Below are 24,345 nucleotides of genomic sequence, written 5' to 3'. Positions count from 1 at the left end.
TATTCATAAGAGAAGTTCATTTCTCACTCACTACAACATGGATGTGCTGGATTGGCAAAAGCTCCTTCACGACTTGGTTCAGGGGCCGGATCCCATCCACCTTCAGGCTTGACCATCCTTCCAAAACACCTTCTGAGGTAATGTATTTGTATGGAGTCAACAGAAGAGGAAATTATATATGTGCCAGGAGTGACTGTGATCCACAGAACAGAATTGTGTAGTTGGGTGACACAGTTCAATGTCACTTGGAAAAGTAACTTTGCTTCGTGGACACTTAACCAGTTTCAGACACGATGTAGTATCATTATTAGAACTCATATGATTTGAAAAAAAAGGAAAAATATGTATTTCATTTAAGTTTTATGCTAATATTTCTCAAGTTTTGCTCTAAAGTTTTAGGAATACACTTGTAGTAAAATTCTACTTGAGTTTTATTTCTATTTCTCTTGTAATTATATTAGTCTCTTGAAGTTTGTTGACAAGCAGAGTGAGTTAAGTGGTATTGTCTTATTTTCTCATTATCTCTACTATGAAATTTGGTCTAGAAAATTTATAAAGTTAGATGGATTTTAACCCTGAACATTTTCATTCAAATGCTGAAAAAAGAGATTCTGTCAGTCTCTCTAGTGATTCCTTTTCTCTGGTTAACAATAGGCAAGAATATATAGGAAATGAAAACCCTGCTCACCCTTCTGAGAAAAGGCTATCATGACTTACCAAGTGACTGTTCCAGTTCAGTTCAGTTCAGTCACTCAGTCGTGTCCAACTCTTTGTGACCCCATGAACCGCAGCACACCAGGCCTCCCTGTCCATCACCAGCTCCTGGAGTGACTGTTTAAATCCTCTTAAATCTGGACAGAGAGAGTATGGAAGATTTACCCAATGCCTGTAACAGCCATTTACAATTAAAGTTCATTCTTATAATAAACTAAGAATGTAATTCTGCTACTAAAACTGTCCCCAGAGGAATTTTCTTATAATGTTCACAAGAAATTCCAATAAAGTTCTTTAAATTATGGTGCTAACTTGAAGACTTTAAATACAACACTTAACATTTAGCTTTAGATCTGAGTCTTATAACAGGATATGAACATCAATGTCTTAGGAATGAGAGTGTTTCCAACTCCCCTGAGATAAGCACTAAAGTATGACCTAACTCACTGCCCCCAAAATGGTTATGATTGAGCAAAAAAAGAAAACACCATAAATCCAAGTGTTTGTGTTTGAATTCAAACTAAAAGAACACACACAGACATACAGGATTTAGAAAGATTAGTTTTAAAATCCTGATTAACCGATAGTCTGAATAGATCATCAGGTTATATCTATACATAAAAATTGTTTTGTTTTGTAAAAACCAGTTTGTATTGAGGATATAGTCGAACTCAGGTCAATAATGCTAAGTTCATCATGTACACAGTATGATCTCAAGGGTTTATTAAAATTCACACCAAATGTTAAATTCTTTACATAGAGATATTTAACTGAGTGCACTTAGAATACACAGGTGATTCTTGAACAACATGGGTCAATCTGAGCATAAGTTATAGTCAGCTTGTATGTCCCAGTTTTGTCCATCTAGGGAGTCAGCTAACCATGGACCTTGTCTCATGTTTACTATTGAAAACTGCTTGCCTGTGAGTGGATTGGTGCAGTTCAGACTTAAGTTGTTCAAGGTCAATTGTATATTTTTTTCATTTTAACCCATACTGGGAATTCAAGGCATAATGTATTCAGATCTGACCACACTGAGGGCAGCATTTATTGTTGAGGTTGTTGCTTAGTCACTAAGCTGCATCCGACTCTGTGATCCCTTGGACTGTAGCTCGCCAGGTCCCTCTGTCCATGGAATTCTCCCAAGCAAGACTACTGGAGTGAGTTGCCATTTTCTTCTTCAGGGGATCCTCCTGACCCAGGGACCAAACCTCCATCTCCTTCATTGACAGGTGGATTCTTTACCACTGAGCCACCTAGGAAGCCCTGTTATTGAGGGGGTGGGGTTTTTTCAGCCAGGACCTTGACAGGTTGTTATCATCTAGCTATCTCTTATCAGCTATTTTTATTTTTTATTGCTTCTGCAAAAGACTATATTTTTCTACTCTTCTAACTCCGCAAAATGATTCCTATTCTTTTCAGGCAGTTGCGATGTTAGGAATTGTTATAGATACAAAAGGTCACTCATGTTTTGGGCAGGTAATTTGTTAATGTCCTTAACAGTGAATGTTGCTACCAAGGAAATGACCTAAAATTTCTCTTCCTAATAAAAAAAATAGGTGAAAGTTATATTTGCTCAATTCCAGGCTCCTCTGGCCATCGAATTCTCCAGGCAGGAATACTGGAGTGAGTAACTATTTCCTTCCCCAGGGTATCTTCTCAACCCAGGGATCAAACTCTGGTCTCCTGCATTACAAGCAGATTCTTTATCAGCTGAGCAATCAGGGAAGCCATTTTTAATGCCAAGGAAATGAACTAAAATTTCTCTTTCTAATAGAAAAATAGAAGAAACTCATTTATATTTGCTCAATTTTACTATCTAGGTTAAAATATGTCCCCTTTTTAATTTGAATTCATATATACAATATGAAAATAACATGCATTTAAAATTCATTAATGGCAAAAACCAAACCAAGCAACAAGCAAAGAAAAATTGACCATTTTGCTCAGTGTTTAACAAAACAAAAATGAAGCACACTGTAGATTATTGTCTATCAGTAAAGTACAACTGCCCTGAACTTGCTTCTTTGCTTCCACAGTGTTTCATTTCTGCTTGGAAGACACAACCTTCTTTGCTGCAAAAAAATTTTTTTTCAGAAGGGAAGGCATTTTATTTTATTTTCTTCTTTTTTTAAATTTTAATTGGATGCTAATTACTTTACAATATTGTATTGATTTTGCCATACATTGACATGAATCCACCACGGGTGCACACGTGTTCCCCATCCTGAACCCCCCTCCCCAGCTCCCTCCCCATACCATCCTTCTGGGTCATCCCAATGCACCAGCCCCGAGCACCCTGTATCATGTATCGAACCTGGACTGGCGATTTGTTCCACATATGATAATATACATGTTTCAGTGCCATTCTCCCAAATCATCCCCCCTTCCCTCTCCCACAGAGACCAAAAGACTGTTCTATACATCTATGTCTCTTTTGCTGTCTCGCATACAGGGTTATCATTACCATCTTTATAAATTCCATATATATGCATTAGTATACAGTATTGGTGTTTTTCTTTCTGGCTGACTTCACTATGTAAAATAGGGTCCAGTTTCATCCACTTCATTAGAACTGACTCAAATGTATTCTTTTTAATGGCTGGGTAATACTCCATTGTATATATATCACCGCTTTCTTTTTTTTTTTTTTTTATCACCGCTTTCTTATCCATTCGTCTGCTGATGGACATCTAGGTTGCTTCCATGTCCTGGCTATTATAAACAGTGCTTCAGTGAACATTGGGGTACACTTGTCTCTTTCAATTCTGGTTTCCTCGGTGTGTATGCCCAGCAGTGGGATTGCTGGGTCATATGACAGTTCTATTTCCAGTTTTTTAAGAAATCTCCACACTGTTCTCCATGTGACTGTACTAGCTTGCATTCCCACCAACAGTGTAAGAGGGTTCCCTTTGTCCATACCCTCTCCAGCATTTATTGCTTGTAGGCTTTTGGATAGCAGCCATTCTGACTAGTATGAAATGGTACCTCATTATGGTTTTGATTTGCTGCAAATTTTTTTCAAGCTCTTGAGATTATATTTTCTTCTTCAAGAATCAAAACCAAATAAAAAAGCATTTAATTTTTTCCCTAAATTCATTTTATGGGATTTTTTTCTAATAAAAAGCTAATTCTGATTTGATAATTATCTAGTTTTTTTCCCCTTCATGAAAGTATCATGTAATTAAGTGTACCAAATATACATCAACTTTGCAATAAATAAATTTGAAATATTTAACCCTTTATACAAACCTAAATGTACTTTGGAATAAATCTATTTATTTAGAATAAATCTCTTTATGAAAAGAGAAATAATGCTGGATTGACTGGTAAGAGTTTTTTTTAGTTTGAGTTAACTACAAACCATATATTTTAGATCACTTTTCTAGCATTACATATCAGAACATCTCTTCAAACTTCATTTTATGATTAAAAAATACTGTTAACAGTTTTGAAAGTTTTATAAGTATGCCTGGAAAACATTTTTAGCAAAAGTATTGGAAAACAGAGAAAGACTAGTCTCTTTCACAATGACATTCATACTACAAAATAGACGTCACTTCATGGGAAATAGATGGGAAAACAGTGGAAATGGTGTCAGACTTTATTTTTTTGGGCTCCAAAATCACTGCAGATGGTGACTGCAGCCATGAAATTAAAAGACACTTACTCCTTGGAAGAAAAGTTATGACCAACCTAGATAGCATCATATTGAAAAGCAGAGACATTACTTTGCCAACAAAGGTCCGTCTAGTCAAGGCTACGGTTTTTCCAGTGGTCATGTATGGATGTGAGAGTTGGACTGTGAAGAAAACTGAGCACCGAAGAATTGATGCTTTTGAACTCTGGTGTTGGAGAAGACTCTTGAGAGTCCCTTGGACTGCAAGGAGGTCCAACCAGTCCATTCTGAAGGAGATCAGCCCTGGGATTTCTTTGGAAGGAATGATGCTAAAGCTGAAACTCCAGTACTTTGGCCACCTCATGCGGAGAGTTGACTCTTTGGAAAAGACCCTGATGCTGGGAGGGATTGGGGGCAAGAGGAGAAGGGGACGACAGAGGATGAGATGGCTGGATGGCATCACTGACTCAATGGACGTGAGTCTGGGTGAACTCCGGGAGTTGGTGATGGACAGGGAGGCCTGGCGTGCTGCGATTCATGGGGTCGCAGAGAGTCGGACACGAATGAACGATTGAACTGAACTGAATAGTCATCACCCGTAAAGAGTCTGATGTAAGATCTTGTGAGAGGAAACAATGCAAAGAGGGAAGTGGATGTACCAATGAATTGAATGCAAAACCACTGACCCTCAGAGCTGATGTCATCTAACTCAGGGCTGGACACTAGCTTGACCAAAGAGGTCTCCGAACAAATGTCTAGGAAACATCCTTTTGTCTGCTTGATTTTCACGTTAATTCCATCTTAGGTCAATTACTCTAAGCAACTTAAATTTCTTGGAGCTACTACACATGGGTTCATGTGCATCACATATACGGGCACCTCACCAGCTTGGGATGAATAATGGGGGTGTGTTTCATTTAAATGTTCTGATTCATGTCTCCTTTCCCGGAGCCAGTCTGCAACATTATAAAAATATTACACATATTCACACTATTATATATAAGATAGGTAACCAACAAGGGTCCACCATATAGCAAAGGGAACTCCACTCAATATTTTGTAATAACCCATAAGAAAAGAGAATCTGAGGAACATGTGTGTGTGTGTGTGTGCGCGCGCGTGCGCATGAACGCACTCATTTGCTGAGTCATATCCAACTCTTGCAGCCCGAAGGACTGTAGACCACCAGGCTCCTCTCTCCATGAAATTGTCCAGGTAAGAATATTGGAGTGGGTTGCCATTCTTTCTCCAGGGAATCTTCCCAACCCAGGGATTGGACACGTGTCTCCTGCATTGGCAAGCAAATTCCTCACCATGGTACCACCTGGAAGCCTATGCATGTGTGTATATATATATACATAAACACACACATACATGAATCACTTTGCTGTATACCTGAAACTAACATGATATTGTAAATCAAATATACTCCAATAAAAAATAAAGCAAAAGACAAACTTAAACAATTAAAAATATCAGAAAACCCACTCAAGCGCAGGGTTGGTCCCGGTGCCCTGTACCTTGTCCTTGAAGCCAGACCTAAGTCCACCCCGGCACCCCCACCCCAAGGCTAAAGAAGCCATGTGGGCTCTGGCACTAAGATTCCAGGAAAGCCTGTCTGACCGTTTTCACCACCAGCTCAGGAGGCGAGTCAGGGGCAAATGAAAGCTGGACAATCCCCACGGGATCCCTCACAGTTCTAGATGCTGTCAGGGCAAAACTGACCTGGATTTATCATAACGCTGTTCTATTAGGATTTGGCTCTTTCTCTCTTTCACAAACACCCAGCAACACACAGACAGAGCCGTCCCCTCCTGTACACCCATCAGGGGCTCCTGAGGCAGCCGCATACCACACCCCAGGAGCAAGATGGAGAAGAAAAAATTCATGGTGTGTTTCCCTTTAAGGTAAAGAGTCACTCAGGTGCCCAGCGATTTCTGTTCAGCTGCGTGAATCAAAGGATTCCTTCTCACCAGGTTGGACCTGCCAGCAGGAGGAATGAGAGCTTGGTTCTCTCACTGGAGATGCTTCAGCTCCTGAGAAAATATTCCCACCACTTTCCACAAACATTGAAAGCCAGGGTTCTGGAGAAGGGTGGCCTTTGCCAATATTAGCAAATGTTTCGTTATCCTAGGAACAGCTTGCTGACTTTTAAATGAAAACATTTTATTCTAAAAATATACTTCAAATGTAACCTCTCAGCTCCCTGTCACACCAATCCTATTGATCCCTCTCTCACTGACCGTTAAGTGATCTGATTTTGTAGCTATTGCTGAATTAGTGGTTTGGGAGTTTCTATGGGGTGTGCTGGGACTGTGGACCCTCCTAAGATAGCACAACATCCAGTCCCCCGTTTGCCAGGACATTTAGTCAATTTGCTCCTCATCGATTTCTAACTGAATGTTGTTTATGTAGCTCTGATTGGAGATTCTAAAGCATCTCAAATGATCATTTTGGACTGTAAAGAAATTCATCATGTGAATTCAATGAGTTCCTTCTTAATTGACATATATTTCCATACTTGGGCTTTGATAAATTTATCTTATAGGCCTTCAAGTTAAATTAACTGGTAATTGATTAGTCATAAAAGAAGAGCTGACACTTTGCTGACAAAGGTCCATATAAGTCAAAACTATGGTTTTCCAGTAGTCATGTATAGATGAGAGAGTTGGACCGTAAAGAAGACTGAGCACCAAAGAACTGATGATTTCAAATTGTAGTGCTAGAGGTTTTTGAGAGTCTTTTGGAGAGCAAAGAGATCAAACCAGTCAGTCCTAAAGGAAATCAACCTTGAATATTCATTAGAAGGACTGTGGCCTTCCGATACTTTGGCCACCTGATACAAAGAGCCAACTCATTGGAAAAGACCCTGTTACTGCAGGAGAAGAAGGGGGTAACAGAGAATGAGATGGTTGGATGGCATCACCGACTCAATGGACATGAGTTTGAGCAAGCTCCAGGAGATAGTAGAGGACAGAGAAGCCTGGCGTGCTGCAATCAATGGGGTCACAAAGAGTCAGACACAACTTAGCGACTGAACAATACAACAAGAAAGAGCACATTTGTAATCAAAGGGAAACCTTTTCTTCAATAAAATCACTTTCATCATTGGTGCGAATAACAGGAACACCCAGCCTGTGATTCTGTCTTGGTATAAGGTTCTAGGAACCCAGCAGATCCTCTACTGACTGAGCTGGTTCCCCTCCCCTGTAGGCAGCACTGATGTGTGGTGAAATCTGAACATGGGATGATGTAACTTTCACTCTCTTCCATGAAAATGTTCCGGTTTTACTACCTCACCATGACCTTTCCCTTCCTGGGCCTCATTGATTTCTCAATTAGGCAGGTGATGGCTCCTAGTTTTGTAGATAATCCACGTTTACAGTCTTTCTTTTTCTCTTTTCCCCTCTTTCCTTCAGATGTTGATGCTTAGCATCTTGTCTCCATGTCTTGTAAGGAGGAGGGTAATTATGGGTGAAAAGAAGAGAAATATAGAGCTTGACCTAAATTCTAAAAATATTCCCACCACTAAAACTCTGTCATTTTAGCCAATTTATTGAAATGCTCTGGGCTTTGATTGACAACGAGAATAAAAAAACAGTTCTACAACTCAACGTGCTAAACATTGTCCTGGGAGCTGTCACGTCTACTTTTCGTCTGCGGTAATTCCACTTTCAGTGGATGCTGACCCTTGGTATGAGACTTAGCACATGCACTGCCATTATATGTTGGCAAAACCAGAACAGTATGTATTTAAAAGACACAAGGCAATAGTGTGAAGCAAGAGTGGTAAATAATTTCTAAAGGGGGAATTCCTGAATACATAACTTTTCAAGCTCCTTGTCACTCCTGATTTTCAGTGCCATGGACAAGATCATGTAATGAAAATGCAGCATCAGCTCACCTTTTTGACAACTGGATTAAATACTAGTGGACTGCTGTTGCTAAGTCGCTTCAGTCGCGTCCGACTCTGTGCGACCCCAGAGACGGCAGCCCACCAGGCTCCCCCATCCCTGGGATTCTCCAGGCAAGAACACTGGAGTGGGTTGCCATTTCCTTCTCCAATGCATGAAAGTGAAAAGTGAAAGTGAAGTTGCTAAGTTGTATCCAACTCTTAGTTGACCCCATGGACTGCAGCCTTCCAGGCTCCTCCGCCCATGGGATTTCCCAGGCAAGAGTACTGGAGTGGGGTGCCATTGCCTTCTCTGACTAGTGGACTAGTATTAGTAAATACTAATGTCAAATTGGAATTGGACATTCCAATTACAGAACAATGGTTGACTCCAGGGGAGATGTTCACATGCCTGGGGTAAAACTTGTACATTTTTAAAAATCCATTTCTGAGTCATTTACCCCCTCAATCCACACCTAGCTCAGGATCTTCTCCCCTGATGAGACTGCTCTGTGTCTGCAGCATAGCATGCAGACGTTCAGCCTCCTAACAGGAAACTTTCCCCACCACCCCTGGCTTCTAGGAGAAACCCAAGAGGAACTTGCTTGCAGAGACTGAGGCACAAAAGAAAGTAATTACTGTCTGTGGGAAATTTTTAAAATAATAACTAGTACACATAAGTGTTAATCACTCAGTCATGTCTGACTCTGCAACCCCATGGACTGTAGCCCACCAGGCTCCTCTGTCCATGGAATTCTCCAGGCAAGAATACTAGAGTGGGTTGCCATTCCCTTCTCCAGGGCACCTTCCCGACCAAGGGATCAAACTTGGGTCACCTGCATTGCAGGCAGATTCTTTACCGTCTGAGCCAGCTAGGAAGCCCAGTAAACATAATGGGAGAATCATCATATGTTTTCCTTCTCCATCAATGCCAAAGATGTAAACTATCATGTTTTGAGCTCTCCCAACCTTCTGTGGAACAGGGAGCTGGTGAATCTGATGTTTTCGAGGGTCCGTGGTAAGTGTACACTTCAGTTTACCAAGACTCGCAGCTGCTAAAGAATGTTCAGTCTCCCAGTTTTTCAGTTTCACTATATCCTTATTTAGTAACACATGCAGAAAACAACCATGAACTCCAATAGTGCAGGCATCAGAATGCTGCTTCCCAACTGGTACATAATTAAACCATCCTGACTGTTATCAGGATGCAATATCCAAATCACATTTAATACAACCACATTTTCAAAAATTTTATGTCAGTGCTGTTAAAACTGACTAATTATTCATGTTTCTGTTTGTATTTAATTCCTCTGGGGACACACAGAACTGAATTTCTTTCAGTATGATTTCATTTCAAGTCACTGTTTTCCCATTTAAAAAAGTCTCGAGAAATTGGTACAGGAATAGACCTCATAGTCCCTAAGAAGAATATTTTTTTAACTTTGCTGAGACCAGGCAAATGGTGTTTTCCATCCCTCAGTAATGTCACTTACACTCTACCTTCAGGCTTTTTCCTGGTGTTTTCTTCCATGAGAATTCTGTCTCTAACAACAGTATTTATAAGTCTGCTAACTCAGAGGCCCTTGCTATTTCTTCCAGTTACAGGTTTTGGTGGTTGTAAATTATCACCATCAAGGGTTTACAAGAAAGAAAAACAAGAAAACACTAAAAAAAAAAAAAAAAAAAAAAAGCCCGTGTACTTCTGAATATGCATTATGCAATGAAATTTACATTTAGATTTTCAAAAGCAATCTTCATTCTTATTTAAACTCATGTATATATAAGTACCTATACTTATATATGCATGAATACCCACACATAAAACTCAAAATGTTCACTTAAAACAAAACAACGCATGCTTTGAAATGTGTTTCTAGCATTAAAAGCTTTAAGGAAATGGATATGCTTTTAAAACAACAGTATTAATCCAAACTACAGGTTTAAAAATAAAAGAATGCCACCCAAACTAGCAAATATTTTTTGTATAGGCCTTCTTATTTAAATATTTACAGAAGCAATGGGAATTAATACATATGACTTGCTTTTTTTTTTAGTATGTGCATAGCAGAAAGTCCCTGCAAAGTGAACACAGAGTACATTCTTTTTACAGGGAGAATACTGAATTTTCTCTGTTGCATACAGTGACCTTGATAAAGTACTTTTTGGAGGATCAGAACATCAACCACATTTTCATTTGTCTGGAAAAAACACAGATGCAAAATAAGTGTTCCACTGACTCAGGAAAATAATAACTGTGAAGTTAACATTTCAATAAGCCAGTAGATCCTATTATAACTAGTATTAATGCCCTACTCATAGCTTCACTATTTGTGTTAAACTTTCTCTTGCCCCTAAGAGTGGAACTAATTTCACTGACTCTTAAACAAGGAAACATCATTCATTTAAATAAATACTATGTTTTAAACATTCATTTTCCAGATTAGAAGAAGAAGCTTATGCCAAAAAGTGTTATCCACCATTTGAATATCCTGCTCCCATATTTTTCTATATTTAGATTTTGTGTTTTCACATTTCACAGTTAAATTGCAACTGCAGATTACTGGCTTATGTCTTCAAATTTACAGACACTGATTTTTTAAATAATTAAGTAAAAATATTTTATTTAGAAAGGAAATTTTGAATTTAAACCCAAAAACCTAGTTATGAGTAGGTTATGTTCTCTAGCTGTTTTAAACCATACTATGATTTTTATCAACTTTAAAAGGTCTAGGCTCCTTTTTTTCAATATCCACCTGTCTTTAGCTTTCTCAGCCACAATTATGAACAGATGAACAGAAGAAAAGTACCTGTAATTTAGCAAAAGCCTAGAAGTGATTTTTTTTTTTAGCCAGATAGTTAAGGAACAGAATGTGTGGACTTTTCCAGAATAAACACAGTTCCTCAGCACAGCTTTGCTTCAAGTGTGCTTTTAGCTGCCATGTCTAATCCACCGAAGAAATTCACATTATTGTGCTTCTGTGGGTTTTCATGAATTAAACTGGCACTTTCTGTTATAACCTTCTATTTGGGGGGGTTATAGTAATTTCACTGGAAAATGTAATTTGATACAGAACTACACGAAATTGCGGCTAGAGGACATCTAGAATAAATTAAAAGGGAAGGAAAGTCCTTTTGGCGGTTTTAATTTATAGAAGTTCAAAGACAAAATAGAAAATGTGCTGGACCCGTGACTCTCTTAGAGTGATGTCTATGGTGGGAGCAATTTGCATACCATCAAAGTACCATGGATGCATCTGACTCCCCGGCACCCAGGTCCTTCATCGGACCCCATGAGGCTCTTTCTCACAGGCTTATTTGGAATAAAAGTTGTCTGGGCAAAGTGTCTTCACTAATGCACTTCACTTAGCACTCATTCTTTCAACTAAAAATGCCCTTTCAACAAAGCAGAATTATCCTTATGTCTGGAACATCCCCTGATGCAAAGGCCTGAGAACTTCTTGTCCACAAAGCTAGCATCAGCTTTGATCTTCTTCTTTAAGACCTGGACATTCCCACCAAGGTTGGAGAGAAGAAAGTATGGTTTTGAAGATCAGTTGGTATCAGAGCCAGCAGAAGCCACCATCAGATATAGCAGAACACCTGTTACCTAGAAGACACACAATAAGCATTTAATTGAATTGATAGATTATGTAAAAATAACTACAAATGGGGGGATAAATACAGATTCATAAAAAGAATGTTTTTGTACTAGGAAAGTAACAAAAGTGGTGAGGCAAGTTTAAACCGAGCCATATGCAGCACAGATGAAGGAAGCGGGAATGTTTTGCCAAGAGATTTCATTCAGTGAAACGATGACATAATAGCTTTTATATGCATGAATAATTTCCATGTGGAAAGGAGATTATATTTATTTAGGAGGCATAGACAAAAGTTGCAGCATGAGATGAATAGTCATTTTGAGAAGCAGAATTTCAGCTCAATTTGAAACACAAATTTCAAGCTTTGGAAAATCCAGGAAACACTGCCTTGTGCTGGGCGGTGCTCTCTCGCAGTGATGTGCTGAGAACCAGGATCCATGCACCTTTGTTCTGGTGCTCTTAGGAGACAGGATCACAATAAAACTTTCCCAAAATGGTCCATCAAAATCGCTTCTTTGGAATGTTCGTAAGAATGGTGTAGAAAAAAAAAAGTTTCAAGGCCAAATAAGTTTAAGAAACCCTAGGATATCATTCATAAGAACTATGAACATCCAGAGGACGGACATGTGGGACCCACCTCACCTGTTGGTCCATGTTTGGTGTTACTGCAGAGGATCCCACAAGTGCCCTGGGAGAAGGGAAAACATGAGAGATGCTTCTGGGGACTGAGAGGCAAGATTGGACAGCGGGTACCTTGTTTGGTTTTGTTTCCCATCTCTTACATGCTGCGGTGCAAACACATGTGAGATTGACCAGGTGGGAAATGAGAGACAGGAAGAAAAAGGAGAGAGATGGAAGGACAAAGGGAAGGGAAGAGAGAAGGAAGGAAAGAATGGAGGTTAGAAATTAAAGATAAAAATGGAGAACAGGAGGAGAGACTGGAGGGAGGAGGTGAATTCAACCGCACAGTTGTGGCTACAACACATTATTCTTCCCAGATTTTATTATGCAATAAAATATGTATCCCCAAAACATACAAAAGAAAACAAAAATGCACAGCTCTAAAAAGCTTGAAGCCTCTCTGAGCCAATCTGTGTTATAACCCCCTTGGGATCACCAGAGTAGTGGACATGACAACAACCACCCTGAGGCCCCACTCCCCAAGCTCAGCCAGGTCTCCAGCACAGGAGAATGCTCTCCTGAAGGAATGATTCTGAGTCCTATTCACAGCCTGGGGTGAAAGCAAGGTGCTTCTCAGGGTGATTCAGGGAAGCAGCACTTTAACAAAGCACTTAACAATGGGCTCTATTGCAATACGACACACTTCATGGTTACTTAAGGAAAAAAATCAGTGTTGGAGAAAAACACGCTTGGTTAGGCAGTTACTTTTTCAGCAACCAGTATAATGAGTATCACAAAAGGTTAGAAGTACTGACACCCCAAAACCATTAGATTTCTACACAGATGAAGGATTTGCATAAAACCCATTTGGAGCTAAGTAAGCAGCAGAGTGTTGATGCTGCTCCCTGAGCACAGAGAGGCTGCAGATGAATTGCTTCACTTCACGCAGGCAAAACCATCAGGGGACCTGCTTGCGGTTAAAGATGACTTTGAAGAATGAGCAGAATCAACAGTCCTGAATACAGGAGTCAGCGAGCAGGCCAGACCTGCAGTGGGTGACTTCGCTTTCATTCTCAAATGAGTGGAGTCAGAAGCAGTCCCCATGATGGGTTTATGCACACACTGCCTTGGGGTTTCAGGCAAAGGCATTATTTCAAAGGTAAAGATCAATTATAAAAGTAAAGGTAAAGATCGATTATAAAGGTAAAGATCAATTATATGCTAATTTGCCAGCTGCTGCCACTTCCTCCAAGGGAGAGAGGCACACTCTGTGCACAGGGGGCAGGAAAGGTGGTCAGCATCTACATCTCCACCTCTTTCTTTCTAACAAAAAGGCCGCCTCATCTTGATGTGTGTCTTTACAACAGCTGTGCTTTAAACAAAGAACTCTGTTTCAGTTGTGTGTCTGGGGCACCAGATGCTCACACATTATCACTTTATTATCCTAGGCTTTCTCACTGGACCTCAGGTGAGCGAGCCTTTGCAGATTTTGCATATTAACAGTCTACTTGAAGTGTAATCTCTATACCGCCTAACATTCTAGGTCACAAGATTGCAGGCGGCTTGAGGAGAAAGAAGGAAGAATGGGGGGAAGGTTTCCCACGTTACCTCCAGCGCTGGGTGTGACAGTGAACTCAGGAAACGCTGCTTTCACGTCTTTATTATGAAGGAAATGAGCTGAAAGACAACAGCCTCATGTTTGATGTAGGCTAGACATGTAAAATTAATTCTTCTTTTAACATAAAGGCGCTAAAGTCTATATTTTCATCTCAGAGGTGTTGAGAGCAGTGCATCAAGATGCCAATTATCTAGAAAATTAGTGTGGAATTCCACTCTTCAACTGTACTATATCTTTGGATGTCCACACAATTTCAGGGCTTCCCCCGTGGCTCAGATGGTAAAGAATCTGCCTGAAATGCAGGAGACTCGGGTTTGATCCCTGGGTCAGGAAGATCCCCTGGTGAACAGAATGGCAACCCACTCCAGTATTCTTGCCTGGAGAATTCCATGGACAGAGGAGTCTGACAAGCTTCAGTCCCTGGGGTCGCAAAGAGTCAGACATGACTTAGAGACTGTTACAGTAGCAAAAGTTTAGTAGATGTGTGAAAACACCCTTTGTCTTGATAATGCTGATAACCGGTGTTGGTACAGGGAGTTCTCCCCCTCTCCCCCACCCCCTGCTGTCTCTGCTTGCCGGCTGTCATCCTCTGACCCTTCCCCCATCTGTGACACCTGCTGCCCGTGACTCAGTGTGCAGGAAATGACCAGAGAGTTTAATTCCCACAAAAATTATTTCTCATTACCATAGTTTAACTTTCTGCCTCCACAGGAAAGTGGACAGAGGAAAATATGTGTGGCACCAATAGACCTAATAACGGCTTCCCTGGGAAAGTGAAATCCAACCACAACATGATGATATTTACAGAGGCTGCTTTAAACAGAGCAAAACAAACAGCTGAGGCTTTATATTTAAATAACCCTTAGATAACTTCAAAAGATAAGCACAAACTTCTAATTTCAGTGTTGTCACTAATTTTTAAAAACAAATACTTGGCAATAAAAAACATAGATGACAGTCATGTACGGATGTGAGAGTTGGACTATAAAGAAAGCTGAGTGCCAAAGAATTGATGCCTTTGAACTCTGGTGTTGGAGAAGACTCTTGAGTCCTCTGGACTGCAATGAAATCCAACCAGTCCATCCTAAAGGAGATCAGTCCTGGGTGTTCATTGGACTGATCTTGAAGCTGAAACTCCAATACTTTGGCCACCTGATGCGAAGAGCTGAGACTTTGGAAAAGACCCTAATGCTGGGAAAAATTGAGGGCAAGAGGAGAAGGGGATGACAGAGGATGAGATGGCTGGATGGTATCATCGACTCGATGGACATGGGTTTGGGTGGACTCCGGGAGTTGGTGATGGACAGGGAGGCCTGGTGTGCTACGATTCATGGGGTCACAAAGAGTTGGACACGACTCAGCGACTGAACTGAACTGAACTGAGACAGTCAGATCACATGTAAAGTGCCTGTGAGGATGGGGTTTGAAGCCGGAAGACGTTGGGGCTGACTAAGTGTCAATAGTGGAATTCTCCTAGTACCTATAATTCTGAACTGGAAAATGGTAATAATAACATCATTGCTCAAAGCAGAAGATGTGCATGAATTATTACTTTAAACAATATCTTGAAAGGCAATTTATAAATTGCTAGTTCAAAATAAATACTTTAAAATGCACTATTTAAAAATGTGTTATTTTTTTAAAGTGATACAAATGAGCTTAAAAGAGTTTATAAAAAAATAAACGAATGTACACTCTGATTACTTCCTGGATCTCCAAAAACATTTTCTTGTCCATTTCTCTGCGAGAGAAGCACTTGCAGGTCACCCCGCTCTGCTCTTTTTCTTCCTGATTGTACACTCGTGGTCCATCTCTGCCCATCACATCTCACACGGCTTCCCGCGGAAATGACACCACTTCTGCCGCTGGAATTCCCGTCACAGATGAACCACAGGCAGGAGGATAAGCAGTAATGAGAGTGCACCAGGGAGATGTCCCCGGACCTGAGGGGCGGCCAAGACGCCTTCAGGAAGGAGTTACTGCCCGACAACACTGAAGGAGCCCAAGAGTCCCTTCTGTCACCCAGACACCCTCATCTCAACATAGAGCGTCCACACGACAGGCGTCTCCCATCTGAACCTGTCAGGTCCACCTGCCCTTCCATCCTGCTGCCCTAGTGCAGGCCCTGCCTGCCTCCCTGAACTCCTTCCTGAGCCCCTGCCTCCACCCGACCATCACCACCAGGCTCCAGACACAAAACGCCAGCCCATCAAGTCACTTCGTCGCTGAAATCTGTGCGTCTGATTCCAGTTTCTCAGGATGAAACTTGAACTCATGATCACAGAACCCAAGACCCTCAGAGATTTAGTCTTGGTCCTGTCTCTGCCCTGGGGTCTCTGCCTTCTAGAAGTTCTCCCCGCCTCACTTGGACAACTCTCCTAACCATTTTTAAATGTTGCCATGTCTTAACTGAAATACCATTTCCAAACCCTACAATTAGCCCATTTTTCATGTGCTCACAGAGCCATGTGGCCATCTAAAGGGTTGACTTTAGAATATTCTCATCACTGGGAAAGAAACGCTAAGCCTCTCACTCTAGTTCCCATCCCCTGCCCCGTCTCACTATCCTCCTCTCCCCCAGGCCATAAACAACCCAGAACCTGCTTCTGTCATCATGGATCTGACTGTCCTGTGCATTCCATCAGAATCGCAGATTATGTGGACTTTTGCTTCCAGATGTTTCATTCAAAATAGCATCACTATCAGCCACACAGTGTCACACTGGTATCAGCCTGCATTCCTGCTCACAGCTGAATGACATTCCATTACATGAAAGCATCAGTTTGTTCATCAGTAGAAGGACATTTGGACAGTTTCCACCTTTTTGGCTATGATGGGAAATATCGCTGCTCTAAACACATACACTCACATTTTTGTGTGAACATATGTTTCCACATCTGGGTCATATGGTAACTTCATGATTAATCATTTGAGGAACTGTCAGACTGTTTTTTAAGGACTAGGTATCATTCTAAACTCCCACTTTCAGTGTATGAAGGTGCAGAGATGACTCGTGAAGACTGACCTTTATTCTGAGGGTCAGCCGTAAGCTTTGTTTGACGCTATCCCAACAGAAAGCACAATTTTGAATACAAGGTAATGCTGAAATATAGACAAACCCATTCAATTACTGACTGCAGGAATATTACAGGTAAAACCTGGAAGACTCAGACATAAAAGACCAGGAGAAACAGCAGCAAAAGGGAAAACACAAAGGTGCTAAATAAAAAGAACTTTATGACAGGAGACAAAGTTTTTGTTTTTTACTGCACATGTGTTTTTTTCTGAGAAATAAATCAATTGGAAATTTCTAAAATAAATGTTTGAGAAGATATTTGCGTGCCCAACACCTAACCGAGCCTGACAGGAGGGTGAGTTTCCACTGTGGTGTCATGAGAATCACTTTGCTCTCTGGCAGAACGTTGGGAAGAGGTGAGAGCATGGTCTTCTCATTTGTTCCCATCTGGGATGCTCTGCGAGTCACACAGCGAGTTCGTATTTGTGTTTCATATCTTAATCTTCTTTTTGCCCCTTTGACACTGTCATTTACCGAGTTATGTCTCAACACCAACGTTTCTTGAAGTGTGTGCTGGTTATAAAAACTCCCCATGTAGCAATAACGGAGGCCTGAGCAGAGGGTCTGCCGCTCAGGGTCCCAGGGTCCAATCAGGGGACAACAGGACCCAGCCTCAAGAAACCCCGGACCCTCAGCCTCCACTTCACTGCAGGGAAGCTGCAGTCTCTCTGGTGATCCATTGCTGATTTTCAATGTATGAAGAGATTACAGCTGCTCATTCAGAGAACGTCTCTCTTGTTCCAAACCCCACATATGAGTCTGACTTTCTAAGTGTGACCCCACCCTTGCTCCACACCGGTGGAAAGGCATCACACCAGTGTGGTCTGACAGTGAGGTGGTCCCAGCACAGTGGGCACCTGGACAGGAGGGCACCTTCTGAACCTCACCTGCCTGTCCTCAGCCCCTCTGGGTGCCTGTCCTCAGCCCCTCTGGGTGGACCTTGCCTTGTTTGACTACAGTGAACGTGGGAAAGACAGGCACGGCAGCTGTGGCTCAGACCAGCTCACAAACTAGACATTCACTAAACTGACATTTAATGAGTGAGTCTTGAGAGCCTCTTATATCCCAGCATTGTTGTGGGTGCTGAGGATACAGAAGTCACAGAACACGAGACGTCTCGTCTTCCATGACAGCAAGTAAAGAGGACACCAGATATCCACAGACATAAACAAGTGGAAAAAAGCTGTGTCATTGGCTGTGCCATGCAGAGGACTGGACAGTGCATGACAGACTCCTGCCTCAGTCCCAGAGACGCCCAGGAGTACGGAAGCTCCGACTGAGACCGAACGTGCCAGTTCTAGCAGAGGGGATGTCGATGCTGGTGTTAACCAGGCATGCCTGGGTTAGCTGTAGCTTCTCTAGCTTGAGTCTCCTCATCTGTGAAAGTTAGGCGGGGGGTGTGTGTGTGTTGGTCACTCAGTCATGTCAGACTCTTTGCAACCCCATGGACTGCAGTCCACCAGGCTCCTCTGTCCATGGGATTCTCCAGGCAAGAATACTGGAGTGGGGTGCCATTTTCAGGAGATCTTCCCAACCCACGGATGAGTGTCCTCATCTGTGAAGGTGAGATAATAACAGCCTTAGCTCATGGGGTTCTCATGAGGAAAAAAGTTATTACAAAATGAGTCTGCCACAGTAGCACCCATAAGAGGAGGCATCACTGGAATTAACCATCGCTGTTTTGCAGTGGTTGTTACTATGAGCTTTCACGTTCAATTCCAAGAAGGAAGACACCAAGAAGAAAAGTTAGTGATGTGGGTTCACAAATACAGACTCAATTCACACAGATTTTAACCACAGGAGTGAGGAAGATTGTGTGGTGATTCAAAGTAACCTGGGCAGTTAATATACGTGTCCGTCTCCTTAGAGTCTCAGAATTACTCACCACATAAAACCTTCCCATAGACATTACTGAGGCCAGCAGAGGGGGCTGTTGTAGTTGAGGTCAAGTGCGGAAGAGGGTAGCTGGAAGTGCTTATCCCAGGAAAGCAAAAAAGTGTTCCACAGGGCTCCCCGTGCACCCTGCCCCCTGCAATGTCTATGGGCCAGCTGCCTCAGCGCAGGGTGCCCTTCCCAGGGGAGGGGGAGGGGCAGAGTTAGCCCTGCTGAACTGTCCTAACTGTGAAGCTCTACACAGAAGACCTCCCCTCCTTGTCTTTCTGCCCTACTAGTCTTCTAGAAAGAGTATCTCAGCTACTCCATCCACGCCACAGCAGGATACCCATATCCCCTAGCAGGCCCCACTGCCCCACCCCACACACTCCAGCCTCTCAGCGTCTTCTTCTTTTCAAAAAATATTTATTTATTTATTTATTTGGCTGCACTGGGTCTTAGTCACACCCAGTGGAATCTTCAATCTTCATTGCAGCACGTGAACTCAGTTGCTTGGCATATGGGATCTTGCGCTGGTACGTACAGTTTTCATTATATAATGGCTGAAACCAGAAAGCAGCCCAAACTATCACAAATTGGACTTAATTTAAATTTGCTGACTTAGTAAACATTGTACCTTGATCTTAGAGAATAATTACAACCTTCAAAAAATCACCCAGTTATACTCTATAAAGCCTTGAACAAAACATGAACTTTGATCTGTTAAGACATCTTCTTCTCACATGCAGCCGACGTCCATTACCTTCAGTTTTATGCAATATTCTCCATCCTGGTGCTTCAAAACCCAATTTTCTTAATTCTTTAAAAAAAAAAAAACCACCCTCTTCAATTTTGCACTTTCACCCCCTTATCAACACTTCCCCATCCGGTCTTGTTTAGACAGTACTTCTTGGTATAAATACTCTTTTTTTTTTTTTTAAATACTCTTCAGTTCAAGAATTCTAGAGCACCACTGCTGTTTAGGATCCCCCTGGTTCAGACATCTAAATAAAAGCACTTTGAGATAATATTTTTAAACTTGAGGATTAAAAAAAAAAGAAATCAATTTTTAGCAATAATTGAATCCACAGTGTGATAAAAAAATCATATTAAAATAATTAAACTCATATTTATAGATATGTACAATGGCATTCTCCTTACTAGAACACTGCTAAGGACATCGAGCCTAACTCAAATCTCACTTGCCTGACTGCACACTGTGAAGTGAACAGCAGTGATGATTCGTTTCAGACAGAATAATCATGAAGTAATCCTAGACCTACCCGTGCTCTGGAGGATGGAGCAGCTGATTGGACTTGACGCAAATTGAAGGCCTTCCCTTGGGAGTTGAAATTAAAGTGAAGAGATTCCAGACACAGCTTGAACTGCAGTCTTAACAGAGATGTGACAAACGGGAGTGGTGACAGGACCAAGCGCTGCCTGGTCAACCATGAGGCAGACAGAACAGCAGCCGAGGACATGGACAGGGGACCCTGGACAGCACAGGGGTCATAGCCACTGTCCTGTAGCGACTTGTGATGGAGCGTAATCTGCAGAAATGCTGAGTCACTGTGCGGCACACCTGAAACTAATAAACATTGTAAATCAACCATACTTCAATAAATAAAACTAAAACACATTTTATTGCTGAAAATTCCAGCCAAGAAAAAAAAAAAAAGTGGAGAAATGGAGAGAACACACCTGGGCCCTTGACTCATAATTTCCAATTCTAGCTCTTTCCTACAACCTGGCTGCATTTTCTCAGACATCCAGTATTTCTCTAACTAAATCCCTGGTTTTGATTTTTTTCAACTCAGTTTTTGTTTCTTATTTCGAGAGGGTTCAAATCAAGACATTTAGCCAGACTAAGATTAATTCTGCTAAAAAGAATGGCTTAGGATTAAAACTTGGGTAACATTTGACAGTGTGATTGGAGACTGTGGACTGAGATAGAGAACAATATTCTCAGGTGAGAATAGAGGATAAAAAAGGCAGAGATGGGAGAAACTAGGTGTTTGGGGAGCAGTGACCATCTTGAGATGAAAGGTATATTGTGTGGAATGGGACAGAATGAGAGAAAAGTCAGACGAAGATGAGGTCAAATAACACAAGACCTTAAATGCATTAGTAAAATGTTAAACTTCTATTCTGTTATCCGTGGGTGTTCAACGACTTTTATGATTACGGCTAGGGAAAGCGTTCCCTTCCAAAATTCTGCACAAATTATTTACTTTTATATTCCGCCCCCTTTCCCCACCCGCTGTACTTTTTAAAAATTCCATTTCCATGATGTGGATCGTGGCGACTGGAACATAACTGAGAACTACTCTAGGATGTGTCTCTTACAGCCGTAATCTCACCTTCATTTTTCTGTGTGATACAAGGGATCCATTTAATAACGACAGGATTCTTCCAGGCATTCTCCTTTCTTTATTTACCCTATTTTACAGCGACAAACTGCCTCTCAGAATATAGCAGTGATTGTTCAAGACCTCTCGGCAGAGAGGTTTAGGGCCTAGAGACAAAGTCGAGCATAGCCCTCATTGGTGGTTAATGGACAGGCTCCTTAGAGGAGCAAGGACTTGATTTCAGCCCAGAAGAAAGAGATGGTTAAAGGCTCTGAGAGGAGGAGGAGGCGGGGCTGAAGTGGACAGGCAGTCCTGAGCCTCACCGTCCAGTCGTCACAGCTGGGGGCTCATCGTCCAGTCATCACAGCTGGGTGGGGGGGAGTCTGTCTGAGTCTGGGGCCCTCACCATTTAGGGGACTCTCTTCTCTCGTCCACATGGTGGAGCGCTTGAAGGGGTAAAGGACGCAGTGAAAGGAAAGCATCCATGACCCAAATCTGCACTGCAGGATAACCCGATCAAGTACACTGGGCAGTGGAATCTGCTTGTTGTGGAGAAGCCTGGGCCGTCCCTGGGGCATGAGGACAGGGAGAGTGACCCAGGGAGGCCCTGCCAGCACCTGCTAGGGGGCTCCCTGTACTGAGCCCCACTTGCTTTTTACAAGGTGACTCCTCGCCCATAACTGTCCTCCAGTGACTTCATTTGTGCTTTTTAGGTCTTCTCCTAAGTCAGATGGTCATGAGCCCTTAGATCCTGCTCAAGTGTGTCCACTACCGTCCTGAGTGGGAAGCAAAGTAGCCTGAGCTTGGTTCTGGAGTCCCAGATGCTAACAGGTAGGAGACCAGTGGGCACGTGGCCCTTGGAATCTGAATCCTGGCATCACGACCATCCACACTCGCTTGTTCAGTGGTCTGGCTAAGTATTCTGTGAAGACTAAAGGTGCATGGTCAGAAAGCAATCAGTCCCCAGGTGATTTCTGAGCACATTCTGTAAGGTCGTCACGTGCCCTGTGGTCTCACTGCACAGGGGTGTGTGTGCTCTGCAAAGACGAGATCGGAACGCCCAGTGCCACTTAGCTTGGCTGGAAAATTCCCATATATCTTCCACTTGCAAAGAAAAAACAACACCCTGCCACTCACAGTCCTTCAGTTTTCTCCTAATGTTCTAGAAACAGCTTTGATTCTTCCCCTAACTCCATCCCCTCTCCAGGGTATAGGTTAGTACAGAAGCCGTGAGGCTCCTTCACTCATCTCAGGCCCATTTCTAACACAAACAATACCTGTTTATTGTTCTCACAGGTTCTTATCAGGATCAACATTTGCAGTATTTCCTCTACTAGATATTCTCTGGAACTGAAACTGCAGCTGCTGTCTGTGCTACACTTTCACACACTGTGGTCTGAGCACAGGACATGTTGTTTTATTTCTGTTCTACTTTGTCTCCAAAATAGCCTTGATACAAATGCTCTATGCCACTCCTCTGAGCTGCATTAACTCCTGGGATGTGAAGAGCATCTGATGAACTCTCAAAGCAAGACTGTAACTTTCTGCCAAAGGGTATAAAGAACACAAACGTTTGTCCACCAATAGGAAATATACTGTCAAGAAGCCCCAGCAAATGACTTAATACAGTAGCACAGATTTTTTTATAAGCTTGTTAAGCAATTAGATTTTGCTATCATAGTCTGTAGGGATTCCCTGGTGGCTCAGACAGTAAAGCGTCTGCCTGCAATGCAGGAGACCCGGGTTCGATGAGATACACAATTCATCTTTAGAGGTGAATATGCTCTAAAAGATGTAAAATCAAGAAATCAGCCTCAGTGATATTATCTTTTGGTTTTATTCTGCCCCTTTTATCTTATCTACTGCTGGGTTAAAATATTAGTCTGGTATGTTTTAAGGTCTCACCCCAGATGCTTAATGAATTGTTTACCATTTTCTCATCAGAAAACACTGCAAAATACGAGGTAGTTTGTACTAGGGATGGAAGGCTGCGGGTGGCAGTACAGATGCAGTGCATCTTGGTCCACTGCAGTTCAGCCGCTGGACGTCCGGCTTTTCTGGAGTAAGTTACCCTGGCGACCAAGGTCACTTGGTGATGAGCTCACTTCATGCCCTTCCTTCCGCCATGAGGACGGTGGCCAGGCACCACAGTTCATGAGAAAGCAGAGGGGCCTGGGCTTCTGGTATCTCTGGGTCCTCCCGGCCTGCTTTGACGGGCAAGTACAGTAACCCAGCCTGGAAAGTGTGCTTTCCCCGGAGGGATGAGGGTCCAGCTCAGCAGGAAGGAAAATCCTGGGGTGGAGGCAGGGGCTGCCCCAGGCTGGAAGGAAGGAAGCTCCTGGCCTCTCTGACCAGAAATCCTGGGCAGGCTCCCGCAATTCCGCCCCACCCTGGAGAAAGTGTACCTAACATGAGAAGCAGGTAGACCCGAGAGCCTGGAGGAGAGACCAAAACAGAGCTGCCAGGGTCTGTCCATCTCCTGGCTGTGCCTGCAAGCCCACTGCCTCTGATCCTACACAGCCTTCCCTGGAGAATCAGCCCCTGCTAGAGGAGCCCACCCACCCCAAAACCTGGGCATGTACATCAGACCCCCACACACCCCAGGTTCCACCACTGGTGATGCTGGGGGGCCAAGTCTGACCCACTCTCCTCAAGGCGGAATCATCGTGTTACTCACATCACATCATGTATAGTATTCACCCAACTCCCCCCGACTTGGTCAACTGGATCCAGAAAAGGTGGGCTCTGCTGAAGACACGTCGCACTGGGGCCATCGCTCTTCTCCATCCTGTGTCCAATCCCCCTGACACATCCTGCGTCTAGACAGCTCGACGTCAATATTGGCTCTGAGGGAATTTAGTTTGATCATTTTTACTCCTACAGAGAATCCTATAAGATGTATTTAAGTGTCACTGAGGGTGCTTTCAGGATTATGGGCCTAGTTTGGGGAGTGGACAAGTCTAGATCACATGCCCAGTAAATTCAT

The sequence above is a fragment of the Bos taurus genome, chromosome 14 (assembly GCF_002263795.3).
Source record: "Bos taurus isolate L1 Dominette 01449 registration number 42190680 breed Hereford chromosome 14, ARS-UCD2.0, whole genome shotgun sequence".
NCBI lineage: Eukaryota > Metazoa > Chordata > Mammalia > Artiodactyla > Bovidae > Bos > Bos taurus.
The sequence above is the reverse complement of the archived record's forward strand: the minus strand, read 5'-3'. Positions refer to the sequence as shown.